Consider the following 26,900-nt stretch of genomic DNA (forward strand, 5'->3'; position numbering starts at 1 on the left):
AGGAGCCAATTACAGAAGGACTGAGACCTCCCAGCAGCAACTGGAACCAAACTGCAGCTGTATGGAAGCTGATCTCCCAACCCCAGTCCAACTCTCAGATGACTGCTTGCCTAGCCAATTTCTTGACTGCAACCTCATGAGAGACCTGGACAATAATTACGCAGCTGAATGGCTCCATAATTCCTGATCTCCAGAAGCTGTGAGAGATAATAAAAGTCTATTGTTTTCAGCCACTAAGTTTTGGGATAGTTTGTTAACATAGCAACAGACAACTACTATACCACTTGCAATAGAGAACATAAAGACAGAAGTCACCATAAAGCACTTCCTTATGTTGTTACCTACAGATTAAAAAAATGTGATTATCCTTTTATCACCAGCCTTAGGTTTCCAAACCATTGAAATGAACGGTCTCAGAGCAGAAGAAAGATTACAGGGCATATCTATTTCTTCTGGATTTTATACTTAAAAAAAAAGTGCCAGCTTTGACACTTCACTGCCAGTTCTCAGTGGTCAGTGGCAAGAACCGATCACATCTTCCCTTGTCTCCAGATTCTTTTCTGCCATTGAAGCATGTGAAGTTGGATGGTGTGATGGTTAATTTTATGTGTCAATTTGACTTGGCCACAAGGTGCCCAGGCATTACTCAGACCAAACATTCTAGGTGTGTCTTTGAGGATGTTTCTAGGTGGGATTAATAATAGACTGAATAAAGCACATTTTCCTTCCTAATGTGGGTGGACCTCATCCAATCAACTCAAGACTTGAATAAAACAAAAAGTCTAAGAGGGAACTCCTGCCTGACTATTGAGTGGGACATTCAAGATCTTTTATGACCTTCAGATTTAGACTGAAACATTGGCTGTTTTGGGGCCTCAAATCTGCTGCCTTTGGACTCATATTGGAAACTACACATCAACTCTCCTAGGTCTCTTGTTTGTCAACTACAGCTCTTGAACTTCTCAGCCTCCATAATTGTGTGAGTCAATTCTTTCCTTATAATAAACTATCTATCTATCTATCTATCTATCTATCTATCTATCTATCTATCATCTACCTATCTATCTAACTATCCATCCACCCATCCTATTTCACTATATATGTTACATACTCTACTACATATGTATGTATGTGTATATATATATGGCATTTGAAGAATGTGGGGGTTAGGGTTTTGGTCCCCCAGACAGTCAAAAATTCACATATAACTTTTGACTCCTCAAAAACTTAACTGCTGGGGCACCTGGGTGGCTGTCGGTTTATCATGTGACTTTGGTTCAGGTCATGATCTCGCAGTTGGTAAGTTCAAGTCCCACATCGGGCTTGCTGCTGTCAGCCTGTCAGTGCAGAGCCCACTTTGAACCTTCTGTCCTCCTCTCTTTGTTCCTTCCTGGCTTGCACTTTCACAAAAATAAATAAACATTAAAAAAAAAACACCTGCTAATAGCCTACTGTTGACTGGAAACTTTACTGATAACATACTTTGCCAATGAACATGTATTCTGTATGCTATATGCATTATAAACAGTATTCTTACAATAAAATAAGCTACAGAAAATAAAATGTTATTAAGAAAATCATAAGAAAGAAAAGATACCTTTACAGCAATGTATTGTATTTATCAAAAAAACTCTGCATATTTGTGGACCTGTGTAGTTCAAACCCATGTTGTTCAAGGGTCAACTGTACATGTATGATAATATAGAATGTATATTATATATACTACATATTATATATAATAATAAATATAGAATATATAAAACATCACTATATACATATATATGTATATATATAGTGAGTATATCCTACTGGTTCTGTTTCTCTGGAGAAACCTGACTCATACAGATGGTGAGATTCATAATGTGACTGCAGAAAATGAGAAAAGCATGACACACAGTCAGTCTTTCTCTTGATAAGGTTCAGGAGAGAAATAGACCCTTTGCGCTTTTTTATTATCCTAAAAAAAATTACCTAAAAGCAGGTAACTTTCAGTTCTGATTTTCCTGTGTCTCATCCTATTTTTCCTATTTTAAACAGTCTGTGGACAGACACATACTCAGTCTGTCTCTGTGATTGCTGCTCTAAGTGTGACCATCACAGAACAAATGCCTTGATGTCATCTCATCTAAAGCATCAGAGAGGATGTTTTAGGCAGGGAGGGGGAAGGAGGAGGAGAAAGAGAGTGATGAAGGTCAAGGGAAGAACAGTACAGACCTAACTGTGGAAACAGAAAGCAGTGAACTGGTTCAGGCACAGACCAGAAGTGTCCCTTGGTTGTTGGGTTAACACAGATGCATTCTTGTTAATGCCCTAAAGATGATGAATTAAATGAAACACTTCAGTCCTAAAGAGAGCTGTTTCTGCAGAAGGGCAAGATGGGTCACAAACATTAGAAGAAGACTTGCATTCTAGTTTAATTTATTCAGTTCTGAGAAGCTAACACATTATAGTTGAAATGTTTCCTCTTATAAAGTAAATTTTGAATTAGATAAAATATTTATGACTCTGAAAAACTTTTTCACATGAATCTAAATACCTAGCCTAAAGTTTATTGCAATCATTGTTCCCAAGTCAATGAGAAAATTTTTGTAGCCTTGCTATAAAACTGTTTCAATAGAATGGCTAGGTGGTTATCTTTAATATCCTGAAATTTAATAGTAGAGCTATGTAGTAGAATTCAGTCTTTCTAAGCAGGAATGGCAAAATGGTTTCAAATAATTATTTTTTTGTCATCATGTCATTAGTACTTTACTTTTATAAGTGTTTATCAGAAGTAATTTTTTTTCCTTGTTCTGCATGTAGGTAGGGAAGTTACTGACCTCTGCAGGGATGACAGCAGGAATTAATGGGGTATAGCTAAGACCTAGTGTTATCTCCTCAGGTTGTTTAAATTCAGGGAAGTCACTGTAGAATAAAAGAGGCACAATTTTACAATAGAATGAAGATTCTAGGCAATACTTAGGATCAGGCAATAAATATAAACTCCACAAGGGCAGAAGTCTTTGTTCTTTTTCTTTCTTCATCAAGCCAAAGCATCCATGCATCCAATAAGCATTTGTTGAATGCATGAAGGTGCTAGGAAATGCTCAGAAGAAAACAGGTGAAGAAGTGACGTCTGTAGAAGTGAGGACTCTTAACAGCTCAGGGAATTGCTACTTGGTTCCTCTTCTGGGCTGGTTTTTGAACTTTGTAGCAACAGAACATTTATTGGTATTACCTCTAGATTAGGGTTTTAATCCTGAATCTACAGATTCTAAAGAGGTATATGAAAAGGCTTCAGGTGGTCAGTAAAGCTCCCAAAATGATATGCAAAATTTTATATGCCATCACACATTTTTCTGAGATTTCTTAGCTTTCATCAGATTCTCAAAAGAGTCTGTGACCCATAAAATGTTAAGGGCTATTGCTTAACAAAGAAAGTTAGAAGGGGACAGCCTCTCCCAAAGTGCCATTTGAGAAGACATTTGAATGTAAGTTGAGCGATGGGGCTGCCTGGAGGAAGAGTTGTAGGAACTGGGAGCAGCATGTTAAGGGCCCAATGTGGCAGTGAGCTTAGTGAGTCTGAAGACAGTAACAAGGCCTTTGTTGTGGGGCAGAGTAAAGAAAGGGAGAACAGTAGGAAATGGATAGGAGACGTAGGTGGGAGTCAGATCATGTGGAGTACTGTAGGTCACTATAAAAATTTTATCATATTCTAAATATGATAAGATGTTATTGATTAAAGAACACAGAGAGCCGGAATAAGTATTCACAATCCATGAGAGTGACAGACTGTCTTTACAACATGTTATTTTTTTGTAGAAAAGAAAAACTAGGAACTCTGAAGATACAGTCAAGTATCCCATAAGCACTGAATAAATACTCTTAACTCACTAGTAGGTGGATGTGTTTGAAAATGATTAATAAGGAACATACTGTGTTCTTATTCAAGCTATCATAATGAGTATTGATTTAGTTCTTTAAAGAAAGCTTACTTCTGGAGAAGTTGAATAAATTTATTATATTTCCCAGAGACCTACTCCTTAGAAATAAAGTTAGTTTAGTGTTATGCCATTACTTAGGTATTTTCACTTCCGTGATCTGTCAAGTGTGTAGAAAATTTGCATAATTTGCATAATTCTGCATGTGTGTATCTCCTCTCTCCTTTGTTGCAAAAGAAGCCAAGTAATAAATAGTCTTCTTTAATAAAGGGTTCAACAAAGGAAAACAAATATTTAGAATAGTTAAATCACATGAAGTCTGTGATAAAGAGAGGATGATAGGCAGGCTTTACCTATAGTTTATGCCAAAATTTTTATCTGAAGGAAATAACTTGGCTGGCTATTTCCAATTACTCAGTAAACAAGTACTTACTAAGAACTATAAGGTTAAATAAACACTGCTGAGTGGAATAAGAAGGTTGTAAAATTTTGAACTTCATTCATCCATTCATTTATTATTCATTCATTTGCTCAAATCAACTGATATCAATCATGCATGTACCATGTACCTGCATTTGCTAAGAGCCAAACATAGAAGAAAAAGTTTTAATTTCAACTACAAATAATAGCATAGTAAGAACTCAACAGATTATCAGTGGCTTCTTCTAATTCTAATTCTGAATAAATTTAGGGTCAGCATATTTCTTCACAGTTATGACAACTGGGCAGTAGACTGTTAATCCCTAGCCTCTCTTTGGATTTACTCTGCTCCCTCTCTGCTTTGACTTTGCTTGAAAGTGATTAAGACTATCAGTGTAACTGGATACATCAAATGACAATCTGACTGGACAAGTGCCTAATTCTCACAGTCAGTTTAGATGACCACTGTCAGTCCCCTTCTGCTCATCCTCTGGAAGTGATGCAGAACTCACTTCAGTGATTTATCATCTATAATCCCTTCGCAGTTCTTTGGATGTGTGCACCCACTGACTACTTAATAGAAAGCCCTATCTCTCTGTTAATAAAGCAAGTACATGTGACTAAAATGATGATTAACTCTCACCTCAGTACTTAAACATCAGGCAATTAGTTCACTCTTGGTTTGCAATTTGGAAGCAATCCATTCTACACTGAATCCTTAACCGGTAAAAATTCTTAAGTTGTTAACAAAATGGTAGACTAAAATGGTAATTGAGAGGGTAATAATTTCTCTAGCACACAGACATTTCTCATACTACTAAATGTGTATAGTATTTATATGACTTTTAAAATACACTTTGTTTTCAGTTATCTATTACTATATAACAAATAACCCCAAATCTTATAGGATTAAAACAATAAACATTTTATTTCATCATTATGTTACAAATGGGCTAGGCTCAGCCAAGCAGTTCTTATACTGGTCTTGCTGGAGGTCATTGGTGTGGATGTATTCAGCTGCTAGTGTCACTGGGGATCACTGTGCTTCTTGTGTTTACCTGTGGTCTCAGGCTTCTCTTTCTCTATGTGTCCTGTGTGCTGTCTACATTTGTCTCTCTGCAGGTTGGATGGCTTTCTTCACAGAGCACCTCAGAGCCCTCAAGAGTGCTAAGACATATTAAGGCTTAGCCTTGGAACTAGAACACATCAATTCTACCACATTCTATTGGTGAGAATCCTAGGGCCAACCCAGCTTCAAGGTGAGGGAACCACACTGGGATGTGAATACTCAAAGGCATGGTTCAGTGGAGGCCTCTAATATAACAACTACAACTACCTTGAACTGAGTAATCTGTAAACCTGTACTATACATTCAGGTTGGAAGAGAATGTTACAATGGTAGGTGTTACCTCCTTAGCAAAGCAAAGTGTCATTAATTCTTCATAATCAGGGTCCAACCTGATTTGCACTTTGTGGTTCCAGCAGTACTTATTTTCTGGAAATCACCTTTAACTATCCTGGTCACTTTTTTGGGAGAACTTTCCCTTCCTTTTGGCATCTGGCAAAATCTCTCCTTCCTCAAACTTGAGCTCAGGTTACTCTCCTTCAGGGAGCCCTACCTGATGATCTCAAATTCTCTTAGGTCCTTGCTTCTAAACTTCTAGAACATAGCCTATATTTATCTCTTTCACAGAACTTACCATACTGCCAAATGTTAATCAGGCCATATTAAAATGTCTGTGAATTTGTTTTAAGAGTGTTTGCCCAGATAGACTATGAACATCCTGAAGGCAGGTGTTGAGTCTTATTAACGTGATTTCTTTCACTATGTAAGTACCCAGTAACACTGGTAAAACAGAATTGCAACCATAGGAGTATATCTTGTGCTATCCAGGGTCACCAAATTATTTTGAATAATGCAAAGCACATATTAGTGACTTAATAAAACTGTATGGTTGATTGAATAAATAAATCTAATTCTCTTAGTTACTTTATATGAGATATAAATTCTGATTTCAGTGACCTGGTAAATTTTCAGTAAGCTTTATAAGTATTTCAATTCCTAGCTAGGAACAAAGAAGCAATATGCCTTGGGCATAACTTTTCAAGTAATATCAGTGTTTAAAAGCATAAACCTTTCAGGTGGGGGCATATGGCTAAAAAGAAATCCATATCCATCTAAGGATGCTGGCTAAAATTCTGAGGACATGTGTTTGTGCTACCAAACACAAAAATGTTCTCTTGCTTCTATAAAACAGAATAAAACCTGTAGGAAACCAAATTACTTTGCTAAGTGTGACAAATCCAAACTGTTAGAGAGCAAGAGATAACATAAATCAATGGGTCTCAGAGGCAAACACTGGGAGTTATTTTGAGGTGAGTAAAATGTAGTCTTCATCCTAAAACCACATTGCGTTCCCATAGATCAAGCTTTTAGTTTTGTGTTATATGGGAAAAGATTTATACACAATGATTTCAGCCACCTGAAAGCCCTAAATAAATATAATAGCAACAGAGAATCACTCAAGCACGTGCCTACATTTACTGGCCTCTCTTCCTTTTAAGTACTTTGTAGTGAGCTGTATGCCTGTATTTGACAATTTTCCCTTCTAAAACCTAAAAGCAAAGACATTTCAGGGGTTTAGATTACCAGGTGACTCACAGTGCTTGAATTTGATATGCCGTTGCCAAGGCAATGAAATCTCAAACATATTCCACAGCTACCATCTTTTTCCTGTTTTTAAAATCACTTGCTCTAAGAGGAAGGGATAAAATGGTAAGAACTCTTGATTAGAAGGCAGAAGAACTGGGTTTAAGTGTGGCTCTGAAATTTCTTAGCTGTGTTAACTCTGGACAAATTACCTGACCTCTATGGGTTTATGATTCCTCACTGATAAAATACCACTGGAAAGAAAAAAGAAAAATCTCCTAGATGTCCACTGTTTTTTCTTTTAAGAATATTTGATTTTCCACAATCCATGGTCCTGGGACCTTTTATAACTGAGGATTGACTTTAGAATTTTATTATTTTAAATCATGCTTACAACTTGGGTTATTAGGATTTTCTGGCTGGTAACTTTGACAGATGAAGTCTGTCCTTCAGTTGTACCCCCTGAAGTAATAATTTATAAAAAACTGAATTAGGAGTCAGGAAATCACAGACCAATTGCTTAAATTATCTGGCTTTAGTTTCCTCATCTATCAAATAAAAGGAATGGGTTTGATGTTCTAAAGCCTTTAACCAGCCATAACAGTCTCCCCTATGAATCTTAAGGCCTATGTTCCCTCATTTTAAGAGATGAGTAACTGAAGTACTGAGAGACTGTGTTTGATCTTTTTAATTTTGAGGTGTAAGTGACCTACAATATTATCTGAGTTTTAGGTGTACAACATAGTGATTTGACATTTGTATACATTGTAAAATCGTTACCACAATGTCAAATTACCATATGTCATCATACAAAGTTAATCAATATTATTGACTATATTTTCCATGCTATACATTACATTCCTATGACTTATTTTGTAACTGGAAGTTTGTACTTCTTGATCCCCTTCACCGATTTTGTCTTCTTCACCTTAGCTCCCTCCTCTCTGGTAACCACTGATCTGTTCTCTGTATCTATGGGTCTGAATCTGAGTTTTGTTTTGGTTTTTAGATTCCACATATACATAAAGTCACACAGTATTTGTCTTTCTCTGTTTTATTTTGCTTAGCATAATACCCTGAAGATCTATCCATGTCATCACAAATAGTAAGATTTCATTTGTTTTTATGGCTTAATTATATTCCATTGTATATATACCACATATTCTTTATTCATTCATCTATCAGTGGATACTTAAGTTGGTTCCATATCTTGGCTATTGTAAATAATGCTGCAATGAACATAGGGGTGCATGCATCTTTTTGAATTAGCGGTTTCTTCTTCAGGTAGATACATAGTAGTGAAATTGCTGGATCATATGATAATTCTATTTTTAATTTTTGAGCAACTCCATACTGTTTTCCATAGTGGAAATAGCCCCAACTTACATTCCCACCAACAGTGTATAAGGTTTCCCTTTTCTCCATATTCTCACCAACACTTGTTATTTCTTGTCTTTTTGATACTAGCCATTCTGACAGGAGTGAAGTGATACTCATTGTGGTTTTGATTTGCACTTCCCTGATGATTAGTGATATTGAGCATCTTTTCATGTGTATGTTGACCATCTGTATGTTTTCTTTGGGAAAATGTCTATTCAGGTCTTCTACCCATTTTTTTTTAACAGTTTGTTTTCTGTTATTGAGTTATATGAGTTCTTTATATATTTTGGATATTAATTTCTTATTGGATATATGATTTGCAAATATCTTCTCCCATTCAGGAGTGTGCCTTTCATTTTGTTGGTGGGCTCCTTTGCTATGCAGAAGCTTTTTAGTCTGCTGTAGTCCCATCTGTTTATTCTTGCTTTTTCTTCTCTTGCCTTTGGAGTCAGATCCAAAAAAATATCATTAAGACCAATATCAAGTTGCTTAGTATCTATGTTTTCTTCTAGGAGTTTCAGGTCTTAATATTCAAGTCTTTAATCCATTAATTTTTGAATGATAGTAGTCCAGTTTCATTCTTTTGCATGTAGGTATCCAATTTCCACTTCACCATTTATTAAAGAGACTGTTCTTTCCCCATTGTATACTCGTGGCTCTTTTGTCCTAAATTAATTGACCATATATGCATGAGTTTATTTCTAGACTCTCTATTTGCTCCATTAATCTGTGTTTCTGTTTTTATGACAATACCATACTGTTTTGATTACTATACTTTGTAGTATAGTACAAAGGAAATCAAGGAGCATGATACCTCTGGTTTTATTCTTCTTTCTTAAGATGATTCAGTTATTCAGTGTGCTTTGTGGTTCTGTGTGGTTCTAAAATAAAGACCTATTTCTCCTCATTTTAAGAGAGAAGTAATTGAAGCCATTAGAGACTGTGTGTGTGATTTGACTGAGGCTACACAGCTGTTTAATAGTGGAAACTTCTAGTAGGCAGGGGACAACCTCAAGATATTAGATCATGTTAGTTTCAGGAGATCCACCAGTATCTGGGTTGCCCAGGACCATCTGGGTCTTCAGGACTTCCAAGGATCACTTAAGTAGTTGATAAGTCTATGATTCGAGTTTCTAGAAAATATTGCTCTTATTTGTGGAACTTTATCCAATAACTATAACAAAATAACACTGCAACTATTATTGTTAATTTACCATTTACTATAAGCCAAGCTCTTCATTAAGTTAGCACATTACATGCATTATGTATTTAAATGCTCACATGAATTCTATGAAATAGGTGATTGCCATCACTGTTTTATAGATGAGGAATAGAGAAGCTAAATGATTTTCGGTCTCACATTGCTAGTAGCAATGTTAGCAGAAAGCTGTATCCAGGTCATTCTGACTGTAAAGTCAATTATACTGCTTCCTATGACTAGTCACAGTTTAAAATTTTATCTCTTCCATATTTCCTCTTTCTGTATTGAGCACCATCAATAAGTGAAATTTAGCTCCTCTGAACTCCTAAAGCTCCATTATGTTCAACCCATGAGAATTTGTCAAACGCTATCTTGTATCAGTTACTTGGGTAAAAGTCTTTTTCCTAAATGAAGCCCTAATCTTCCTGAGAACAGAAAAGTTCTCTTAGATTCCTTCTGCCCTTCAAGATTCTTTGCATACAGTTAAATTCTTAGAAATATTTGTGGTTGAAATGACTCTGCTGGATTAAGTTCAGTTCAAAGGAGAGATACTATCTTATTTTAACCAGGAAGGATCCCTCAGTTCTGCCTACTAGTTGATCATTCTCATCTTTCGATTCTTTAGCTGTCTGAAACATAAGAACAAAGTGGAACAGACTACATCCAGTGGAGGGCAAGCCATGCTAATTTTTGTTGACTGGCCCATTGAAGTGGTAATGAGGCAGAATTACTGCCTTGGGTCAGAGCAGACCTGGAGCTCTTCTGCCTTATTATTCATCTTTTCCTGAAGGATTAGCAACCCAGGCACACAGTTTTTTGTTTTTTGTTTTTTTTTTTTCTGCCAGGCAAACCCTAAACCTCATGGTGAAGTGACAAGAAAATATTCACCCCAATGTGCATCTTCCCAAGAAGACCTAAGGCAAAGTGCTGGCTTTCTCCATAGTTCCCAGGCAATCTAATATGTCATAAAGTACAATACAGAGCATCATGCTACAGGGAAAAACAAGCAAGCAGAAAAGAAAAAAGTCCATTCTGCATACTGATTTTGTCTAATGTGGCATTTGCACACATGGGCAGCCACAGTTCTTCCATGCTGCTGCCAGATTAATTCTTCACAAACACTGCTCTGATGATGAAACTGTACTAGCTCTGCCTCCTGAAAAAGGCAGCCTGGGAATGAAAGGTTTGCCACAGTTTGGCTCCAACCTATATTTTCATCTTTTGTTCCTATGATTTCAAATGCCAACCAACAATCTCCTATGTTTTACTCTATGCTTTTCCATGCCCTTATATGTACAGGGTCTTCTTCATTTGTAAATTAAAAGCCTTGCTATGCTTCAAATTCTAGTAGCTCACTTGCCCCCCAATACAAACCTACTCTGACTGTGCACGTTGGCAGAAATATTTCCTCCTTCTGCTAGCATTAGTTTGCTCATGGCATTTATATTTTTTCTAGTCTGGCTCATGTTTGTTCAGTCCTCAGAACTTAGTCCAGTGCCTAGCACATAATGGGCATTCAGTAAATGTTTGTTGAATGAATATAGATTTCTACTTATGTAGTCTTTGCATTGATGGCTGCTTTGGAAATCAAATATAAAATTTACACAGACTCATCATTTTCTTTCTTTTTTTTTTCAAAATCATCATTTTCAAAAGTCAATGATAATTCCAAGTTTTCAAGGAATGAGGGCTCTGGACTCCCCTCAATGCTTTCAGGGCCTAGTGCTGCACGTGGGTACCTTGATACTCCCTTTTACAGGCAGGTAACACTAAATAATATTAAAGTGCTGGATTTCCTGAGTGCCCACTTGGTGCTACATCACTTCCCATTCTCACCTCTAGTTCTCCTGGTGACATACTGATGATGATGGCTATCTCATTTTTAGAGAAGGCAAATGAAGGGTGCTCAAAGATCAGCATTGCGGTGCACAGTCTCACTGAGTGTGAGCACCAGAGTCGGGATTCCCACCCAGGTCTGTCTGGCTTCAAATCTAGCTTTTCCCCCATGTTCCATCTTTGAATGGCACAGCAGGTTCTATGGAAGTTTCTGCTATTTTCCTATCACTTCTCTGAGGTTCATTTCCCACTCCTGCAGCTTCACAAAAGGCAAATTACGCCTGCCAGTGACCTGCTTCCTCTAATAGGATTTCCGATGGCTGTGGCGCCATTTCAGTGTCTGCTTCTCTCTGCCCAGAGCAGAGCTCCCGGGAGACTCTGGCAGTCTGGCAGCAGGTCATTTCAGCAGCTTGTTTTGCTACCCTCTCAGCCCAAACTGCTTATTTCAAACCTTTCTGTGATATATCACTCACCTGCCCTGAATTCCCCTTTTGCCTCCCCTCAGTCTATCTCAGAGGACTGTAAGTCACAATTGTGGCAACTCTCAAAGCATCAGGGAAGAGTAGAAACCTTATTGTCAGGCTTACTAATTGGGCTGTGGGGAAAATTCCACCGAGACCCATCTAATGAAGATTACCTTTGAACTACCTATGAAGAAATGGCTTGAGGAGATCCATCATAGGGATATGTGTGTGGAGACAGATTGGGAGGCTCTAAAGTAAGCAGGCAGAACTATTTGTAAACACCAAAGCATCCCCTTGAATACAGTTAAAGAACCAAATGGAAGTATTATCTCATAGATTCTAAGATGCACTTCTCTCTTTTCAACATTTGAACACTCAGTAATTGGAATATGGCTTAACATTGATAGCTGTATAGTCATTGTTGGGCAAAGAGCAGTCAGCATAGTTGTCATTGTCTTTATCTATGTAGTTATCAAATGCACCAGCATCAAAATTTGCAGAATGGGTGAGAAAGGTAGACTAGCTCTATATAACTGCAAAGCCAACTTAAAAGCCCAAGTTTTTAGTTCTTTTATAGTTTATTTTAGGAAATGCTTTATCACCAAAGCTCTTGGTAGCACAGAGGACAATATTATATGGGAAAATATGAACCCTAATGACTGAGTCAAACTGAACCTATGCAGAAGAGTCATATTTGGACACTGAGGAAGTTTTAGAAAAATCTGAAGCAACTTAACTTGCTTATATTTCCTTTTTATGTATGCCCAAACATGATATATGATTTTAAAAAATGTCTAAGTATATTAGAGCTCTTTTAATAAATATAGAATAAAAATTCTAAGTGATAAAATTCTGTGTGTCATAGACAAATTGATGTTTTTCTCTGATGCAGCTTATAAGAATGTTTAAGTGTACATGAAAAAAACTTTACTTTTGCATTAGATAGGGTTGGGTTTAAATTCTGGTTTTACCACTTTAATAGCTCCAGGACTCTGGGCATGTTACTAGGTCTCTCACTGACAGAGTAGAATTCTTAAAATTTTACTTTTGGTGTTCTGAATACATTTGGTATTCTGCAAGCTTTATTAAATCATTTCTTTCATTTTGCAAGACTTTGTAAACATTTAGTTTTAACTTTTTTTTTTACTAGGAAGTCAAAAATACACATTTCTTTAAAAAATCTATAGTTTACTTTGTTGATTTTGTAGTTTCAATAAAGTAATGTATATGTTAGAAATGAATTTTTCTGTCACTTAATAGAATAGGAATAAAACAACAGTCCAGGAGGTTTTGTAGAGTTCAAGTCTTGAAGGAGACCAGTAGGTTTCCTCTAAATACTAGTGGAGATATAGTGTCTGGCAAGGCTCTGACTTATCACCTTTAAGAAGGCATGATTTGACACAACATCATAGGTCCATGGAATTCTGTTTTGGTGTCCATGAAAAAGTTTAGCAATTTTAATTAATAGTGAGAGAATTTTTGGTGGGCTCATGGCTGCCCAACCAAAGACTACATCTAGCTTCCTTTGTAGTTTAGTGTGGCAGTGTGACTAAGTTCTGGCCAACAGCATGACAGGAGAAATGAGGTGTGCAACTTTGAGTTGTATCCTTAAAATGAAAATGTAGTCCTCTTTTCTTGCCATTATTTCAAAGTGAATGGGTGAAAGCTGAGGACCTTATCTTGGGTCAAAGATGGAAGCTATGTGTTAAAGTTGGCAGAACAACAAGATAGAAAGAATGAGGGCCCTGATGTTTTGGATGATTTTTGCCATATCACCTTAGACTCCTGGCCCAACTTTAATGTGAGAGAAGTACACTTTGAAAAAAATTATTTGTGAGGTGGTGGGGGGGAATGAAAGAGCACGAACAGGGTAGGGGCAGAGGGAGAGAGAGAGAGAGAATCTTAAGCAGGCTCCATGCTCAGTGAAAAGTCTGATGCAGGACTTGATCCCACAATGATGAGATCATGACCTGAGCTGAAATCAAGAGTCAGATGCTCACCTGACTGAGCCACCCAGGCACCCCAGAGAGAAGTAAATTTTATCTTGTTTAAGCCACTGTTATGTTGGGTTTCTCAGTTGCAGAAGCCAAAAAAGTTATGTTAACCTCCCTACTTTCAAGGTCCTGTTCCTCTCATTCTCCGCTCTCCGAGTGTGACTTTCACACATGTGTACCACTCTTATAAAGGGGGCTCCTTTGATCTACATTCCTGTGCTCCTATTTTGAGGACCTACTGAATCTTCTTGAAATCTAGTTCCTTTGCATTTGCTAGTCCTCCTCCCTCGTGAGTCCTGCTTTATGTCTGGGCCCTAATACCTATGGAAATTGTTGCTCAAAATATGGTTTACGTTTGCTCTGACTACCTGAATTTTCCATTATGCTTCCTGTCTCCTCTTAAGATTCTTTAACACTCTTTGGACATCCAACATAAATTGGACTCAATACTGACTATAACCATAAGTGGTCTTATCTTTTCTTTACCAGTGTGATCCTTTTTGTTCATCACCTACCACCGTAAAGTCCACAGACAGCTGTTTCTATAGCCCTAGAAAATAGACCTGTCCCTAGTTTCAATCTTATCTGGCTTTGCTCTGAGCTCTTCAGCTGAAGATGACTGGAAGAAACTGAAGCATACTTAATTTTCCTAAATTGTTGAGTGACTATTGTATAAGTAGCACTTTTTAGATGTTACCTCCAATCCTTATAACTCTAAAAAGAGTTATCCCCATTATACAGATGAGGAAACTAAGACTCAGAGTGGATAAATGTCTTGCATAAGATACCTCATCTGATAAGTTACGGATCTTTAATTAAAATCCAATCTACATTTTCCCCTCTTTATGTATTATTGCCCCAGCCCAGTGATAAGACAAAGGGACAAAGATGAGGGCTCAACCAGAAAAAAGAAAAAGTAATCTATAATGATTGCATCTTGGCACAGGTACACAGACTTCAGAGAGGTGAAGGGACTCTCCAGCATCCTGCTCTAGGGTCCACATTAACACTAGGATGCAAAGATTAACATTTCAAAGCTGCTCAGAAAAAAAAAAAAAAAAAGGATGCTCTCCTAACTTCTGCTCTTTGGATTTTAAAAAAAAAAAATCTTTTTTCTCACCTTTCCTCCCCCAGCATTCTTCTATTTCCCTGACCTTGACAGATGTTTCTCCCTAAGTCCTTTGAATTATTATAGAGTAAAATGGCTTATTTTAATTTCCCTAGCTGTCTTTATTGAATTCTTTCACAGTGCTTTATGGAAAATATCTGATTCCTAATTCATACAACAGACTATTAAGGGATTCTGTGGTAAGTAGTTGCCACAGTGGTGTTCAGGCTGGGGAGCCTCTATAGTCTGGTTCTGACCTGCTGCCCACAGGCTCAGAAGTCTGGAGACCAGCTAAGCTCCAGGATCTTTGTGTTTACCTTATTATATCAACTCCTGAACAATTCTTAAAAGAAAATAAGGCCCTAGCCCCCTGGGCAAAACTCCTGAAAGATTAGAAAGCAAGGCAATTTAACATAGAAGTTAAAATCTTGGGTTCTGCAGCAAGAGTGGGTTTAAGTCCCATTGTTCCCATTTAAATGACCTTGGGCAAGTTTCTTAATGTTTGTTCCTCTGTTTTAGAGTCTGCAAAGTAGGAGTAATAATTACTTCATAGAATATCTGTGGGGATAATATGAATTAACATAAGTAAGATGCATACAACAGTGCCTGGCTCATATTAAGTGCCTCCTAAAAAGTTAATTAATTACTACTCTTATAATTAAGAGTAAGTCTTATGAAACATGGTACAAAATACTATAGCATGTGAAGGGTTCTATGAGTATCTGCACTGCCTAGACATTTTCTGGCCTATGTATGTAAATGCTCATAAACATGAAATCACACGAAACCACTATACTTAGCAATGTGATTCTTCTAACTCAGCTTGGTTGACAAATATAGATGATTCTCTCAAACAAGAGGGTGAATCTCCATTAGAGGTCTGAGAGTTACAGGCAGAATGAGTTACTTAGTGAATAGATTCACTGTGGGTTAATGTCCCCTTAGCTTGACTAAACTTTAGACAGATTTCTTCCTCACCATAGGCCCCTAACCTCCCTTTTCTTAGAGTGCTTACTTCAGAAAATTTACAATTATAAATTATTTCTCTGCTTCTGTGAGCTGTAAATCTTCTCCCAGTTTCTTGCTGGTTTTACAACCAAGGCAAGTCTTTCCCAAGTGCCTCAAAGAGATCCCTGTGAAATGCAGTCATCAGAATGATATTGCCCCTATCTCCCAGGCTTGTGGGAGGGTAGGAGTTAATTTCAATAATCATCAATTAGCAAACACAGATGGCCTAATTACATTGACCGACCTTTCCCCATAACTGTCCTACTTTTCCACTAGCTCATCCCAGCAGTAAAAATCTCTCCCACCTTTGTTTCAGGAGTTAAATTTATTCTTTCTCCTATTGCAATAGTCTTTAATAAAGTCTTCCTTGACTGTTTAACTCCATTCAGTGCAATTTTTCTTTGATACTACCTTCAACAGGTAGAATTCAACCATGAAACAAATGTTTCTAGGCATAAGGAATGGTGACAATATAAAAGTGGAAATGAAGGATAAAAGAAGCCTTTTGTCCTCCCTGCCAGGCAACAAACAAACAAATGGACAAACAAACAAACAAACAAATAACCAAGATTTTGCTTTAAAGTAAGGGAGTATAAAGTAAGGGAGTATGAATAGCCCACATGGACTATTAATTCTTTAATTGATGTAGAAGCAATTTGGCAGTCATCTGTAAAAATAAAGTTTGATCTGTACACCATCTATAAGAAAAAATTACATACAGAGCAAATTTAGAAAAAACAAAATGATAAAAGTACTAGAAGAAACTACAGGAAGATTCTTATATAATGCGGGGGTAAGGGAAGTCTTTCTAATAATAACACAAAGCTTTGAAATTGCCAATTTTAAAAAGTCTTGATTTAAATCAACTATAAAACAATTTAAAATTTGTAGAGAGTGAAGACTGCGGCTCAGATTTAAGCAGAAAATCAACTATAGTTATTACAGAGAAGTCACAATATATGCTCGTTTCAGAGTTTGGCTGGGCTTTGAGAAGACCAGAGAAAGGCCCAAAGTACTTTTGTGAGAAAGTACACAGAATGATTCCTCTAAACATGACAGGGGATGCCTTGTTTTTTTGTTTTGTTTTTTTTTTTAAAGCTTCAGGTGAAGACCAGCCATCTCAGTCTCTAAAGACCCGACACATGTGCTGGGATCTTACTCCTACTTAGAAAGCTTCTCTCTAAGAAGTCAATCTTTGAGCATAGCTGTCAGCTAGAAAGACAATTCTGGCTAATGTCTGGGTCTGCAGAACTGGGGTCATTTACCTGCCCTTCGAGGATAAACTAGACATGTTTACACCTTAAAGAAACAGAGAGGTGGTGCATGGTGAAATGGGACACAAAGGCAGAATAAAATGTCAGATAAAATTAAATTTCCCTATAACCTGAAGCCCATTGACAAATACTTGAGATAAGCAGAGTAAAATATTCCTCTAGGAACTCCCTCCAGTCTTAATGTTAATGCTTTGCTAGAGGGAAAAACAACCTTAGCTTGACAATAGCTCAGCCTCCAGGATCCTGTGAGTCTTCTTTAGCATATGAAAGCCCCTTTGGAAACTTCCCCTTGCCTTTACCTCCCCCTTCTCCCAAGTATATAATCAGTTACTCCTCACAATCCCTGGACAGCTCCTTTTGCCCACAGGTCCTGTCCCTGTGCTTTAACAAAATCACCTTTTTTGCACTGAAGACGCCTCAAGATTCTTTCTTAGCTATCAGCTCCAGACCCCAACCACTCAAAAACCCTATCAGGTGGTGTTCAAACACTTAAAAAGTATTGGAATGTCATCATGAGTTTACTAGGTAGGAAAACACACGCACTCTAAAAACAGATACTAACATACATTATAAAGTGTAAATAATTAAACACTGTGGTGTTGACATATGGATAGATACAGGTACATGTGGGGAACACAATAGAAAGTAGATAAAAACCAAAGTATCATTGGACATCAAGCATACACAATAACTATGCATCTCAAATCAGTGAGCCCACATGGACTATTAATTCTTTAATTGATGTAGAAGCAATCTGGCAGTCATCTGTAAAAATAAAGTTTGATCTGTACATCATCTATAAGAAAAAATTACATACAGAGCAAATTTAGAAAAAACAAAATGATAAAAGTACTAGAAGAAACTACAGGAAGATTCTTATACAATGCGGGGGTAAGGGAAGCCTTTCTAATAATAACACAAAGCTTTGAAATTGCCAATTTTAAAAAGTCTTGATTTAAATCAACTATAAAACAATTTAAAAACTTTGCATGGCAAAATCACCATAAGTTAAGTCACAAGATAAATGCAAAATTGGGGAAAGATCATTGTAACTCATATCATATACACAGGGCTATATGCCTAATGATAAAGAACTTCAAATCAATAAAAATAGTCCAATAATATTCCCCAAATGGGCAAAGGATATGAACAGGTGGTTCAGAGAGAAATGTAAATACAAATGGAACTTAAGCACATGAAAAGAAGCTCAACTTCACTCATAACATAAGAAATGGCACAGAGATAGTATTTTTTACCTGTCAGATAAACAAAGGTCCAAAAGTTTGAAAACATGTTGTATTGGTCAGGACATAAGACTTTTCCATATATTGGCAGTGATGGGGTAAATAATTATAACCCCTAAGGAGGGCAATTTGGCAATTACTTATCAAAAGGACAAGCATACATGTACCTTGAATAGTAATTTAACTTTTGGGAAAATATACATCAGATATATGGCTGCACATGTAAAACATAAACAAGGCTACTCATTACAGCATTGTTTATAATAGCAACATACCAGAAGCAATATGGGAGATAGTGAAATAAATTATAGTACATTCACACATTTAAATACCAGGAAGTGCTCTCTGTGCTGTTATGGAAAGATCTCCATTAATTTAAATTAATAAGTTAAAAAAGCAAGATGAAGAACAGTGTGTAGAGTATGGTACTACCTGTTAAATAGCTTAAAAGGGAGAAGTAAAGGGGAAAAAGAAGATATATTCTTATTTGCTTGTACTTTTGATCAAATATCCCTGAAAGGATATATCTGACACTGTGGTTGCATATGAAGAGGAGAAATGGGAATCTGAGGTTGATGGGGGAGCATAAGGTAAGCTGAGCTCAACGTACAGGCTAACAGCACTCTCCACCCCCACCCCAGGTGTGATATGTGTGATATTCCTTGGACACTCCTGGCTGCCCAGGAGGAAAGATAGGAAAGAAAACAAATGATTGACAGAGATCATAGCCAAGCAGGACAGGAGTCTCCTTCAGTTTATGGATAACTTAGTAAACTGCATGAAAAAGGCAATCTTATCCATAGCCTAATCTCCAGAAACCTATAGACTCTGTTTCTTAAAGCCCTAATATCACCCCCATCAAGATGTAAGGGGGTTTAAGTGCTTGCCATGGTGATGTGGGAAACAAAGGCAAATGAAAAATTAAATTCTCTTACTGCCTACAGCCCATTGACAAGTCCTTGAAACTGGCGGAGTGACCTTCCTCTAGAAGCCCAGCCACCTTGATGATGACACCTTGCTAGGGGCAAAAGGGTATCTTGGCCTAACATTCTTCTGACCCTCCAGGATCCTATGGGGCTCCTAAAACACATAAAAATTCCTCTGCAAACCTCCTTTATCTGTAGCCCCCAAATATATGTTGGCAATTATACTCTAGGCATATGGCCCCTGATATACTTCTGAAGGGTCTCATGACTGAAGTTTTACTAAACAGTAATAAATGACGTTTTCTTAACAACAGCTAGCCCTGTTGGCCCCATTGGCTCCGAATCCCCACTATCACCCCAAAACCCCATCAAGTTAACAGATGCTGTAAAGAGATTTTCTTCACTGAATATTGTACAATCATTTATGCTTTATTATTTATAAATCATGAATAAAATACATTACCTACTATAAAAATCAAATAAAAATATGGAGAAAATTTCTCAGCATTAAAAAAAAAATCAAGGTAAAAAATGATGAACATTTTTAGTTTTCTCCAGTCTAGAATCATAAAGCTGAAAATATATGTGGCCAATAAAGAAATTCAAGATATAAGAGACACATAGGTTTATAGAAATAGAAATCATTGTTAGCACACAGGGTCAGCCTGGCATATCCCCATGCCCTGTGTATCACTGTATTGAAAAATGTGCACAAAATTACATTTGATTCAAGAATATGTGAGCAAATAAAATGTATCTTCAACTTGTATTAGATATCCCACACCTACACACACTAAAACTCTCTTATTTGACATCTCATAATTTGAAATGTTTCATTTAATCCCTTTCCAAATCTCCTCTGGCTGATGTTTATTTAAGATATGAACTATTGTTGATTTCATGGTCAGATCTTCCCAAATGGAACAGAGACTCTACATGGTTCTCTGAGAGACTTTGGTGATATTTTTAGCACTAATCATAGGTATGAAAACTTTCAACTCCAGAAAGCCAGGGTTTGGAGTACTCTCAGGAATGTGAAAAATCTTTTAGAAATTGATAATTCTTCATTAATGCTTGCATTTCCTTTGCCCGCAAGCATTTTTCTTTTCTCAAGACGGATATGTGTGTGTGCACACACACATCTATACATACGTTCACATATGTATGTAAGAGGGATTGGAAATTATTTTCTTTTAAAGTATATTTGCATTTTTCCTGCAAGAGGCCGTATAGTTTCCAGGAGACCAAGCAACTGGTGACTCAGAAAGGGTTAAATATCAGTAAAAAACAGACATCTCTCAGACTCCCCTTTCTCTTTTCCTATAGCTATTACTTATGTCTAGGCTGTCACTTTCCCTGGGGTCTGGATGACTGTGACAGCAGCAGAGTTGCCTGTTTGCTGTCAGGCTCTCTGAGCTCCAGACTATACATACAACCAGTCAGTCGTTAGCATAATCTTTTGAAAATAATTTGTGGTCTACTTTATCAAATTTGTTGAGGAGAGATTGTACTACAAATTGAACCACAGTCCAACCTAAGAATTACGCCGTAAGTGTACGTGTGCATGCACACTTGGTCTTTGTTCATTCTCCTGGAAATCCTCTCTGTTCCTATTAGTGGAGAAAATGGCCTTATTTGTTTTGTTCATAGAGTAAACAAATTTTTCTTTCATATATAAAAATGAAATAGAAAATCTATTTTACTGGTTACTTCTTCAAGAAAAAAAGTCTATTTTTGTTTTTTTCGTGTTTTTTTGTTTTGTTTTGTTTTGGTTTTAGAAGTCTTCCAGAGAGTGAATGGTCTATGCATGAATACAAAGCAACTATTTTATTGAGTGCTTATAAATTTTTTTTAATGTTTATTTATTTTTGAGAGAGAGAGAGAGAGAGCGTGCAAGCAGGGGAGGGGCAGAGAGAGAGACAGAGATGGAGACACAGAATCTGAAGCAGGCTCCAGGCTCTGACCTGTCAGTACAGGGCCCCACGTGGGGGCTCGAACTCATGAGATCATGACCTGAGCCAAAGTCGGAGGCTTAACCAACTCAGCCACCCAGGCACCCCGTGAGTGCTTATTAACTGCATTCAATTGCTTGGAGAGAAAAACCCAGTGACCGCTAATTTAAAGGCAAGGAGACTTCTGGAAAGGTAAAATAATAATAACTAACAGACCTTTGCAGTTTATAAGTGCTTTCATGCAAATTATCTCACTTAATCAGAATAAGAGGTAAGAAATCTACTATTCTCATTGTAAAGAATAAGGAAATGAAGGCTTCAAATGATGAAGTAACTTGTCCAAGGTCATGCAGCCAGTAAGAAATGGGGCTGTGACCCTAACTTACATTTTCTGACACTGTATTTCACATTCTTCCACATACAATTAATAGCCTCCCAGTCTGTCATGTGACATTTTAGTGAGGTAATTTTATTAAGTACCTCTGAAATCCTGGTACTCAAGTCATTGGCCCACATAACAGGTTAAATAAAGAGGGCCTTTTTTGAAAGAGTAAGGAAAACAACATTGATATTTTAGAACTAGTGCTTGTTTATGTCATGGAGAAAGCTAAAAATCCCCCATAGAAAGGTCTTCACAGAGGTACTACCTTATCACTGCAGTATAAGTCACAGATAGAATACACCTCCTTTCCCTAATGATAGGATTGTTCCTAATCTAGCTATCTATCTTTTATAAAATGACCCTTGGGGGAATTTCCTTCCAGAATTTCAAGCTAGGAGAATTCCTTTCTCTATATACTTTAATAATATTTCTCTCATAAGGACTGCTCTGTATCCCACTTTTGTCTTGGCTGCTAAGAAGCTTAGAGCCATGTTGTATACTTAGTTGCAGTCATTCTCCTTAGGTTTTCTGGAATATTTTCTTTCCTTTTTCTCTCATCTAAAATTTTTCTTTTAAACTATCTGGTTCATATCTTTTACCATTGCTTTAATGCAATCTTATTTTACTGTAATTATATCTTTTTTTATAAGCCTTCTCAAGTCTTTTTTGAAGATAGACAGAGTATAAATATACAGAGTCCCACTCTGAAGTAATACCAGCAAGAATATGTGCACTTATTCCATTGAAAAAAAAGTAACAAAAGTATGCCAGGTGCAAATGGTTTATTTAAATGCTTGAGAAGTTCACACAGAAGACATTTTTGTTGTGAATGCACGGGGTAATAGAGTCCTGTTTTCTCTCCTGTATTCTTTGTTTTTGTTTTTTATTGTGGTAAGAACATTTAATATGAGATCTATGCCCTCTTAACAAATTTTTAAATGCACAATGCAGTACTGCTAACTATAGGGCACAATGTTGCACAGCAGATCTCTAGAACTTATGCACTTTGCAAAATGAAAATTTATACCTGTTGAATAGAAACTCCCTAGTCGCCCTCCCCCAAGCTCCTGGCAAGCACCATTCTAACCTTTGTTTCTATGAGTTTGACTGTTTCATATACTTCATATGCTATAGACTGAATATTTGTGACCTCCAAAATTCATATGTTGAAGTCGAGTCCCTAATGTGATGGTATTTGGAGGTGGAACCTTTGGGAAGTGAGCCCTCATGAATGGGACTAGTGCCCTTATAAGAGACACGAGGAGAGCTCCCTTGCCCCCTTTTGCCATGTGAGGACACAGTGAAAAGACCCCTGCATGTCATAGGAAGTGGGCTCTCACCAGGCACCGAATTTGTTGACTCCTTGATCTTGGACTTCCCAGCCTCCACAACTGTGAGAAATAAATTGTTTATAAGCCATCCAGTCTACGGTATTCTATTAGAGTGGCCTGAATGGACTAAGACATGATGTAAGTGGAATCATGCAGTATTTGTCCTTCTGTGACTGGCTTATTTCACTTAGCATAATGTCCTGTAGGAAAAGAGGTATATAAAAAGATGCTCAAGATCACTTATTGGGAAAATGCAAATCAAAACTATAATCAAGTATGACCTCACACTTGTTAGGATTGCTATTATCAAAAAGAAAGAGAGAAAGAAAGAAAGAAAGAAAGAAAGAAAGAAAAGGAAGGAAGGAAGGAAGGAAGGAAGGAAGGGAGGAGGGGAGGAAGGAAGGAAGGAAGGAAGGAAGGAAGGAAGGAAGAAAGAAAGAAAGAAAGAAAGAAAGAAAGAAAGAAAGAAAGGAAGAAAAAGAAAAAAAGAAAAAAGGGTGCCTGGGTGGCTCTGTCCTTAAGCATCTGACTTCAGCTCAGGTCATCATCTTGTGGTCCATGGGTTAGAGCTCCTCATCAGGCTCTGTGCTGACAGCTCAGAGTCTGGGGCCTGCATCAAATTCTGTGTCTACCTCTCTCTCTGCCTCTCCCCCACTCATTCTGTCTCTCTCAAATAAAGAAATGTTGAAAAAAAAATTAAAAAAAAAAGATAACAAGTGTGGTGAGGAGGTGGAGAAAATGGAACCTTTGTATACTATTGGTGGGAATGTAAAGTGGTGCAGGTGCTGTGAAAAACAGTATGGAGGTTCCTCAAAAAATTAAAAATAGAACTACCATGTGATCCAGCGATCCCACTTCTGGGTATTTATCTAAAAGAATTGAAATCAGGATCTCAAAGAGATGTCTGTACTCCCATGTTCATTGCAGCATTATTCACAATAGCCAAGATATGAAAACAACCTAAATGCCCATCAATGGATCAATGGATAAAGAAAATGTGGTATATACCTAAAATGAAATACTTTTCAGTCTTTAAAAAAAAGAAAATATTTCCTTTATTTTTATAATAAAGGCTCAATGTCACTATAATGAGCATTTCATATGTCAGCAACAGTGATAAGGTATTTGGTATTGTATGTTACACTTTTATTAGGGGCACCTGGGTGGCTCATTGGCTAGTCATCCTACTCTCAGTTTCAGCTCAGGTCATGATCTCATGGTTTGTGAATTCAAGCCCTGTGTTGCAGAGCCTGCTTGGGATTCTCTCACTCCCTCTTTCTCTTCCCCTCCCCCACTCACTCTTTCTGTCTCTCTCTCAAAATAAATTTTAAAAAAAGCTTTAGTATTTCACTTTCATTTTATGACTATAAACATTTGGTATGATATAAGAGATAATGGTGGAATTTTCTTAGAAGACTGATATAGAATTGTATCACAAATGGATACAGAAATCAATCTGTATATATCTCACATATATAATTATGTCACATACATGATTATGATTATTGCAGGTATAATCCACATGTCATACACACATAACCACATATAAGCATGCACCCATTTTTCAAAACAATGGCTACACAGAGAATATCATTTAGTATACAGTCTTTGAGGATCAACACTGGGGGGACACCATTTATGGTGTGATTAACACTGACAGGTGAAAAGAAAACTGGTTGAGAAGGTAAAAGGTGAACCAGAAAGACCTATGAAATTTTTAGTGCTGTCAAATAAGAACAAATCCAGACTTAGGCAAGTGGAGACATAAGAAGATTATTATAATACGGAGAATGTTCCTCCCTCAGGACTTCAGGCATCTCAAAATCAAACAGAAAACAGCTTTTTTTTAAAGTTTATTTATTTATTTATTTTGAGCGGAAAGCAGGGGAGGGGCAGAAAGAGAGGGAGACAGAGAGAATCTCAAGCAGTCTCCACGCTGTCAGCACAGAGCCGGATGCCAGGCTCAACACAGGGCTTGAATTCACAAACCTTGAGATCGTGACCTGAGCTGCAATCAAGAGTTAGACGCTAAACTGACTGAGCCACCCAGGTGCTGCAAGGCCTTTTCTTTCATAGGGAGGGATAAAGCAGGACTATAGGAACTTCGAGGGGAAATGGAGCAAGCAGGTGAAGCTGAGCAAACAGCATGAACAGTGTGGTAAAATAGGAAATGTTTTTCCCTGCTGTCAGCTGATTCTGAACGGACTTTTAAGGGAAGATGTCCTGCATTTTAGTGCTTGCTTAGATTTGGGGGCAAGCCAAAGTTCAGCATCCTGTGGAAAAGAGAGACGATCAACTATAGTCGGGCTAGGCCAAGTCATTGGGTAAGAAATAGGCCATTGTGAGCACTTGGTCAGTATCTGCAACCTAATGAAAAGTATACACTATTGAAATGCTAACTACTTTTTTTGGCCATAAAAATTCTTATAAGAAGCTTAGTGGATTCAAGAAGCAGGCAAAGTATAGTATCAGAAATTCTGCATTTATTCCAATTCACATAGCTAATGTGCACATGAGTTCAGCTAGTCATTTAAGTCTCTTTCAAATCAGCAGAAGTTTTTTTTTTTTTTAAAGAGCTGAGATGCTTAGGAGAAAATCACTTTTGCTTATAAAAACAAAGAACTTAAATATCTTACACACCTATATCAATTGAATTATGCATTTATTATATTATTATATTTAAAAAGCAGTGTAAAATGAGGATCTGGCAACATTCTTAGAAGAACCTAGTTGAAATACACATACTTGAGATTTATTGGCCATTTGTCCTTAAGAAATTAAGAAGTGGAAAGCTTTAAAGAAGGACATTCTGCCAAAGCACAACCCATTAAAACAGAAGATGAAAGTATGAGTCATGGAATTATTGAGTTGGAAAAGATCTAGTCTTACATTTTAATTTTCAAATGAGGAAACTGAGGCTCATTTTGAGGTGTTGTTTTCCAAGTCACAGAACAAGTTAGTGCAGAGGTTGGAATAGCAAACCAATCAGAGCTTTCTTCCTCTCAGGGTGAAATTCATGAGTACAATTTTATTTCACAGGTTATTTACTTCACTGATTATAAAAGTAAGGTAAAGCTATGATTTATTGTTGAATGAGAATAATAGGTTGCAGAGAAATGTATAAAGTGTGATTTGTTTTTAAAACACAAGCGACATCTATCTATCTATCTATCTATCTATCTATCTATCATCTACCTACATACCTACCTACCTATCATTTATCTGTTTGTGATTGCATGGAATTGGAGAAAAGAGTAGAAGCATATATACCATGCTAATATTGGATATTCACAGGAGGGATAAAGCAAGGAGTGGGAAAAAAAAATGTGAGAAAATAGAATTTTGTGAAATGATATGTGAAAATGAGGATTGTAAAATTCTATCTATAAAATTATTATTAATATGTGGAAATGGAGTGTGCACATAGACAAGGACTAGAGTCTCACTAGAATATGCACACAGACTGACAATGGACATAAAACAATAATTTTGATCAGGGGTTGGGTTATGAATATGTTAAAAATTTGTATAGTTAAAAGATTTTGCCATCACTTAAAAAATAAATTAAATGAATGGATCCCTTCTCTGAAAGCCACTGAAACACACTTATTTTAACTCAAAACTGATAAAAAAGACTTAATCATGTATTCATTAATAGTATTCACTTGGCAAATCTTTAATTATTACATTGATAATTTGCTTATGATTGTATATATTTGCTAAATTGACATATAACTTTTTATTTTACAAAAATAAAAGTAATGTATATTCACTGTAAAAATTTCAGAAAATTTAGGAGAAAAGATCATA

General features: G+C 36.9%; 1 protein-coding gene across 19 annotated transcripts in view; it reads right to left on the reverse strand.

Annotated features, from left to right (window-relative positions):
* The window catches only part of ANKS1B (ankyrin repeat and sterile alpha motif domain containing 1B), a 1,079,782-nt gene that overhangs the window by 408,903 nt on the left and 643,979 nt on the right, over positions 1-26,900 (reverse strand). The window contains exon 1 of one of the 19 annotated variants that reach the window (XM_042947488.1): positions 7,003-7,072. The exons of the other annotated variants lie outside the window; for them this stretch is intronic. The gene's annotated coding sequence lies outside the window, so the exon portion shown is untranslated. Of the gene's footprint in view, positions 1-7,002; positions 7,073-26,900 lie in introns of those variants that run through there. 19 annotated transcript variants of the gene reach the window in all.

The sequence above is a fragment of the Panthera leo genome, chromosome B4 (genome assembly GCF_018350215.1).
Source record: "Panthera leo isolate Ple1 chromosome B4, P.leo_Ple1_pat1.1, whole genome shotgun sequence".
Classification (NCBI taxonomy): domain Eukaryota; kingdom Metazoa; phylum Chordata; class Mammalia; order Carnivora; family Felidae; genus Panthera; species Panthera leo.